Genomic DNA, 8,143 nt, shown 5'->3' on the forward strand with positions numbered 1-8,143 from the left:
TCATCAAAACATGTAACAACATGTAATCATAGAAATATACTCTATTCTTAAATCCTTAAAGCATAGCTATTCATCTAAAGCAATATCATATCAAGCATATCAGTACATTCATATCTAGAATGAGATATCACAACATTCTAGAATTTATAATTGCATATTCTAAACCATAGAAATCTCTAGGTTAATGCATAAATGCAATGCATGTTTCAAGGAATAGGCTATCAAATCTGATACAAATAAATCTTAGTTCTTGGGATCCCGGGGAAATAAAATCTTTAACCGACCACCAATTTACCCAATCGAGATGGCGTTAAATATCTCAATTCCCCTGACTTTAGTGAAATTATAGTGAGTCTTCTAGCTCTGGAAGTAAATCTATATTCCGTGCCACTCAACTACAGCCCTCCAAACGTCATCTGCACTTTAGGCCATTCTTCCCTCTGTGATATTCAAGGTAGGGTTCAAGATAAATACAACATAATCTGTATGAAATAATACTGTAACACATCTTGAACACTTAAATTACTTAATCAAGCCAAGCAATAACAAACAACAATTCATATGAAAGCATATAAACACTTAAGTATGTGATTTTAGGAAAACTCAAAAATCACCACGTTTCCGAGTTGTTCTACCTGGCGAGGATAATGTCGAATCATACCTTTCGATCGTATCTTTGACATATTCAAACTTGCTAGCATCAAATCTATTTACGTATCAAATATCTATTCATTTCACGCTTGCTCATCGACGTTGATAGTTGATCAAAGTCTGGATTCAACTTTCTTTGTTCAAACGGCTCGAACTCGTCGATTCGACTTCGATAACTTCAATTCCCAACTGAAATGAAATATACAATATGCTTACTATTATTATCAAATCTGATATTTAATTCTAAGTTCAATCTATAGCTGAAATTGGCTTAAATTGCAAACCGGCGGCTTAACAGTTCGAAGTCGATCATTCCGAAAGCGCAAACATCATTCATACCATCATTTAAACATTATATCATCACCAATTCTTCAATTAATATACGTGACCAACAGCTCACAAAACTCAGAATTCTGAAAATATTTCTATAAATCGAAAACATGTTCAAACGACGATCTTTTCTCGATCCGTCTGAGATATACTATCGTCGTATATAGTAGAACATGATTATTCAATCAAATCTTAATTCCAACAATATCATAAAATTCAAACATGGTAGAACTTCATAAAACTTACGTCAAAACGTAGCACTCGGAGCTGTGATCGCAAATATATGATCAATCGGAAATTCTATGGGGCGGATCAATTTTTATCGGAGTTGAAAGACTCAAACATGGCTTAAAACCCCTTTCTCTCATGCAATCTGGTTTTCATGGCTGAAACATCTGATAAATCTCTCCTCTTACACGTATATACATATCAACTTGCAAAGAAATTGCACTTTGGCCTCTGAACTCTGGCCTAATTGCAAATCAGTCCCCGAACAAGCGATTTAATTAAATTTCAATCCTAAATAATTTAAGAATATTAGAATTTAATTCTAAACTCTAAATATTCTCAATTAAATATTTTCGAATTAAAATTAAATCATTTTGGACCTCATCGCATTTTAGTCCTTGAACTGCTCAATATTCACAAATTGGTCCTTGCCCGTATTTCATCCTCAAATTAAATCCTTGATATTTATAATCTTTGAATTTACATATTAAATTCCATAAATATCAATTTAAATATTTTTAATCTTTTAATTTAAGAATTTCGGATATTAAAATCTTAAAATCCGAAAAATCTTCAAATTGAATATTTTTGATCCGAAATTGAAATCTTTAATTTTCATAAATTCTTAAATTCATATTTTCACTCTTTTTCGGAATTTAACTCTTAAATTCCATCATTAAAAACTTAGTCTTTTTGGGCCTTACAGGCGTGTTCTTGACATGGCCGACAACGTTGGATGAGTTTTAAAGCATCTTTCTTCATGGTGGGTCAAAAGTATCAATGACGTAATGCTTTGGCATCCAGTGATTTTCTCCCTAAATGATTTCCACATATTCCTTCGTGAATCTCACGAAGAACGTAATCTGCTTTACTTGGAGTGATACATTTCAGGAATGGCTGGGAGTAACCTCGCTTGTATAATTTTCCATCTATGATGGCAAATCTGGCGGCTCACACTTTTAGCTTTCGTGCACTGGTTGGGTTTTCTCTATTTCTTCCTTACTGAGCCTGAGGAATGTTATCTTTCGACTATCGATGTCGGCTAAGGATCTTGCTAGTTTCCCTAAATGGTCAGCCTCTTTATTTTCATTCATGGGTACTTGTTTTATCTCGTAGTTCTCTAGCCGGACAAAGATCTTGTTAACTCGAGTCAAGTACGTGTGCAACTTTTCTTATTTGGTTTCATAAGTGCCATGGACTTGATTCACTATTAGTTGGGAATCATTGTGAACTATCAACGTTGTTGCTCCTATCGAGAGAGCCAACTTGATGCCAATGATGAGTGCTTCGTATTCAAATTCATTGTTTGATGCAGGGAATTGAAATCTGACAACATATTGGAACTTGTCTTGCTGAGGGATTTCTAGCACAATTTCGGCTCCACTTCCATGCGATATGGAGGATCCATCTACATATAGTGTCTAGGTTGAGGCTGAAGATTCTGCGTCAGCAGTTGTCATTAAATGAGAAAATATGCAAGAACTTGCGCTTTAATAGCCGGGCGACGCTGGAACTCAATTCTATACTCACTCAATCCTACGACCCATTTAACCACCTCTGGTCCGGCAAGCACTTGCTTGAGCGGATGATTGGTCAGTACCACCATTTGATGAGATTGAAAGTATGGACGTAACTTTCTTGCTGTAGTCACTAAAGCTAATGCTAGCTTTTCTATGTTGGTGTGCCGAAGTTTTTCTCCTTGCAATGTTTGTCTTGTGTAATACATGGGTTTGTGCTCTCTTCCTTCTTCAAATACCAGTACAACACTAACTACTTCGGATGATATTGCTAAAAAAAATAGCAAAGTATCTCCTTCACGATGTTTGGTTATGAGTGGCGGTGTTGATAAATATCTTTTCAAATCTTCAAATGCTTGTTGACATGCTTTGGTCCATTGGAATCTCTTTCCTTGTCGTAATATTTTGAAGAATGGCAAACCTTTGTTTGCAAAACGAGAAATGAAGCGGTTTAAGGTTTTTTTTCTTCCAGTCAATTCCTGTATTCCTTTAACTCTCCATGGGGGTTTCATGCCTAGAACAACTTTAATCTTTTCGAGATTCATCTCTATTCCTCTTTGTGAAACCATGTAACCCAAAAACTTTCCACCTCATATGCCGAAAGAGCAATTTTCGGGGCTCAAATTCATCAGATATTTTTCCAATATTTCAAAACACTTGGAAAGGTCCTCCACATGTTTGTTTGTTTGGATGCTCTTAACTAGCATGCCATCTATGTATAACTCCATGCTTCGTCCAATTAAGTTAGCAAAGATTTTATTCAACAATCGCTGATATGTGACTCCGACATTCTTGAGTCCTAAGGGCATTACATCATAGCAATAGATTCCGCGATCAGTGATAAAACTTGATTTTTCTTGATCATTTGGGGCTATGCCTATTTGATTGTACCCTTAGTACGCCTCAAGGAAGCTAAGTAGCTCGCAACCTGCAGTTGAATCGACCAAGATATCTATGTGAGACAACGGAAAAAGATCTTGCGGACAAAGATTATTTAAATCGGTATAATCTATGCAAAAATGCCACTTTCCTCCGAGTTTTGGAACCAATACAACATTTTCTAGCCATTCTAGGTACGAATCAGGTCTGATATATCTCATTGTTAAAAGCTTTTCAACCTCCGCATCATTATGTTTGCTTTTTTCTAGACCGAAAGATCTTTTCCTCTTCTCGACTGGTTTCATTCGCTGATCCGCATTAAGATGATGAAGTGCTAATTCTGGAGGTATACCTGGTAAAGCTTCATCACCCCAAGCTAAGACATCTACATTATGCTGCAAAAAGTTTGTGAAAGCCTTTTTTTTTTTGACTGGCAAATCTGATCCGATCTTTAGATTTTCTTTGGATGTCCTTGATGATCTCTATGTATATGAGGGTTTCTGTGGCTTTCATTCTCTCTTGTTTTTTTGATTCTCTCTTGTTAAGGTGTATGTTGTTTCCATCCTTATCACAATCAAGCTATTGCTTATTTCTTTTCAATGAGTTGTCATAAGGACTTGAGTGTCTACGACTTCCCGTAAATTTCCTTATGATAGATGCATGACATTCTCGCAAGCCGACTATCTCCGATCACCTCACCGATTCCGTCAGAAATTTGAAATTTCAATTTCATGTGATACGTAGATGCTATTGCTTGAAATAGATTCAAACTTGGACTTCCAAGTATGACATTGTAAGGCTAAAGGGTCTTAACAACTAATAATTCCACCATTTTGGTGGTTCGTCGAGGATATGATACTAGAGGAAGTGGTAGTGTGAGTTCCCCTGTTGCTTCAACTGTCTCTCCCGCAAAATCGACGAGAGGAGTTTTCACTTGCATTAATTGTGTGTTGCTTATTCCCATTTTCTGGAATGCCCCGTAAAAATGATATCAGCTGAACTTCCGGAGTCCACTAGTATCTTTTTCACCCAAAATTTAGAAATTATGGCAGAAATTATTTGGGAATCATTGTGTTCATCTCGAGAGGTTTCCAAGTTTGCACTTCCAAATGATACCTCTTCACTTGGTCTTGAAATCTCATGTACTGTTTGGGTGAATACTGGACGTGAGTATGGATGATCTCCTCTGGCTGCACGTGCGAAATTTTTGAGCATGATTGGTATCACCGCAAGAAGGCCATCCGGTTATGACAGATATTGTGCCTCCTGTGGGCATATTTACTTCTCTCTGGTCGGGTTTTTTTACTTGTATCCCCTCGCTCTTTATGTTGTTTACGCTGACGATCGTCGTCGTGGTTCTTGTTATCTCGTTGTTGACTGCGAGGCTTATCTTCGTAATCGACCAAGTATCCTCGCTTGATTAACCTTTCTATCTCAGCAAGGAGACTGAAACAATATTCAGTGGTGTGCACTTTATCCTTGTATAAACGACAATACTTCTCCTATCGTTGTCGTTTAGGGTTCTCCTTCATCGGGCATGGGGGCTGCAATAACCCCGGTTGTTCAGCCACAATCAATACATGCATTCAGGGGGGTGGACATGAGTTGGTTGTTTGAGGAGTTCTCCTATCATCTTTCCTCTTATTTTTTGGTTTCTCTTCCTCCCATCTTCTTTTCCCCAAGTATCATGTCTGGATAAACTCTTTTATGCGGATGTATTTTTCTTCCCTTTCCTGTAATTCTTTTAGGGTGGTTGGAGGATTTCCTGCAATCGACTCTTTGAAATTTCTGTATCGGAGGTTCTGTTGAATTATTCCTGCTAGCAAGTCATGGTTAACATGAGGAACTTCATGGACGGCTTGTGTAAACGTTGTACATAGTCCCGTAAGCCTTCTTCTTCCTTTTGAGTGATTGTAAAAAGATATGCTGCGGTTTTCGGATACTTTTTGTTGATCGAAAATTGATGGAGAAAACGCTGGGTTAACTGTTCCAGGTTTTCAATGGTTCCGGATACAGTAAGCATCATCTCTTATGTCATATAAATCCGCTTTTACATAAAATTTGTCAAGGTGATCTTGTGGATCATCTGTTCCCTCATATTCTAGAAGATTAGCGATTTTCATTCCCTTGGGCAATGATTCAGCTAGGATAGCTGTAGGGAATGGGCTGCGGCTGGCAAGTAAAACTGCCAAGGATTTTTCTTCTTCATTCATTGGGGTGCTTTGAGCTTGACTCTGGACCCCATCCTCTCTATGGGTTGTCTTCTTCTTGTAATTAAGTGGTGGAGTTTTTGCTTCATTTGTTGTTTTCTTTTGGGCATCCTCTTTCGGGTTAGTGGTGGATAAACCATTTTCGTCGGCTATCTTCTCGACCTTGTCATTTTGTTGGGACTCCAAGAATCTTGCCAATGCTTCACTCGCAGCGCAGACGGCGGTCTCCTCTAACATGTTTCTCAATTCCGCCTGTGCATTTTGCATTGTCGGCTGATATGGTAGTCCATCATTTTCAGTATCTTGAGAGGTTTGAGGCTGATTATTCATTCTCAGTGACGAGGTAAAAATGATTCCCACAGACGGCTCCAAGCTGATGTAGCCAAAAATACAAGTACTGGTACGTAAGGTCTGTAGTCGGAACCTTGCAACGTAGAACACTCACGTAGCATAAGGTGAACCTTGTAGCGTTAGGTAAACACGTACCGTAAGGTGAACCTCGCAACATAAGGTAAACACGTAGCGTAGAATGAACCCTGTAGCGTAAGGTAAACACGTAGAGTAGAGTGAACCCTGTAGCGTAAACTGAAACTTTGTGGATCGTCACCTGCGTCCCAAAAAAATGTCAGAGGCGCCGGGCGATTCCTTGGTGTAGGCACTCTGACACTAAAGTCAGCCAAGAGCACAATGATAATCTTTCAAAATCAGAAAGCTCAAGTTAGAGAGAAAATTGAGAATGTACCTTGGATATAAGAGAGACACATCTATTTATAGATGTTTTAGGAGTTCTTCGCGGGCTTAGACTCTTGTGTCTTGAGCTCATAAATTTGGGTTTATTTTATTAATTAACAAATTGGGCTTCCATCCCATCAAATATGCAACCCTGATATTAGAGCATATTAATGTCGGGATTATAAAGCAAACACTGATAATCAAACCTAGCTCATAAAATGTAGAGTATCCAATATACTACCATGTTGCTGCTAATTATAGAATGTAATCAATTTAGTGCATGCTCCACAAATTCATTGTTGCTTTAGTGCTTTTACCTGGTTTGCCACTAACAAATGTACGTAGTATAGTAACTAATTTTCACTATATAATGTGAATTTCGTAGAGTAACAAAACACTGAACACAAGAAAAGATTACGGGTGCTCTCTTGAATCATATGTGTAGCTGTAAAACCCTACTTTCCTTGATCATATTTACAGTGTTATATATCTACTGGATTTCTCCATATAATTTTTTTTTAACTTGACAAGAATTCAACATTTACATATTAATGAACATCAATAGGGTTTTTGATATATTTCTCTAATTAATCCGTTTGTCTTGGCAGGTTCTTGATCTTAACGATGAAGGCTGCAATAATCTCTCTAATTCTTGCTTGTGTACTCATACTTGCAAGTCTCCGAGTCGATGCGAAAATAACAATGCCTCCTATCATGAATCGTCACCTTTTGAGCGGCCATGAGAGTTATGGAGAGTATACTACTTCAGCGTCGATCGACGAAGGCTCCTCTCTTGACCAGGACAACACTCATCATGTATACGGTGGCGCGGATAAGCCCAGGCACAAATAAAGACTATCTAATTTGTTCGAGATGTTATTCGCGATATTTATAGGGGAGTATTTATACGTTTGATGTATCTAATTAAAGTGTGTTTGCATGTTGGATAATATTAATGTGTGTGGTATGTAAGTGATTCTGGTCTTCCCATCACTCTGAGATTCGCCCCGATCTAATAAATCGCGATATGGTAAGTTGTTTGGTGTAGGATGGAGTGGCTTGCTATTACTTATAGTATCTTCAAGTGTCATTATATATATTCATGTAGACCCGAAATTTATCTGTGGAGTTAATTTCAGAAATTATATATTGCTGTCATGACATCGACGTTCATATATTGGCAAACTATATGATGAAATTTATTGGGAAATTATTGACTTCATTTCATTGTTATGAAAGTCATAATTCGAAATTTATAACCCTCGAAGCTGATCAGCAAAAAGGTCACTCTACACACAGATATTTATGTAGAAAACTCAACTTTCGGAGCAATTATTGTTTCCTGACTTCAAGCACAGTTTTGCTACTGTATATATATATGTAGCGTTAACTCATGTGCCGCAAAAAACAAAAAACAAAAAACAAAAAAAAAGGCTAGCAAAGAAAGTTGATAACTGATTTACCAGGTGCGATCTAGAGAAGAAATTAAGATGAGATCCATCATGCAATATCTCCTCTTTAGAACAATGAAGCCAAAGGCACACGCGCGACCCCGAGATTCGAGGATCTCATCCACTCCTCGTCAAAAATCTCCAA

At 37.6% G+C, this 8,143-nt stretch overlaps 1 long non-coding RNA gene across 1 annotated transcript; it reads left to right on the forward strand.

Moving 5' to 3' along the window:
- Positions 1-6,938: 6,938 nt before the first annotated feature.
- LOC140876341 (uncharacterized) lies at positions 6,939-7,769 on the forward strand. Its single transcript, XR_012148751.1, has 2 exons — positions 6,939-6,994; positions 7,156-7,769. It is a non-coding gene; the product is annotated as an uncharacterized lncRNA (long non-coding RNA).
- Positions 7,770-8,143: the final 374 nt, after the last annotated feature.

Source organism: Henckelia pumila, chromosome 1 (assembly GCF_033568475.1).
Source record: "Henckelia pumila isolate YLH828 chromosome 1, ASM3356847v2, whole genome shotgun sequence".
Taxonomy (NCBI): Eukaryota; Viridiplantae; Streptophyta; class Magnoliopsida; order Lamiales; family Gesneriaceae; genus Henckelia; species Henckelia pumila.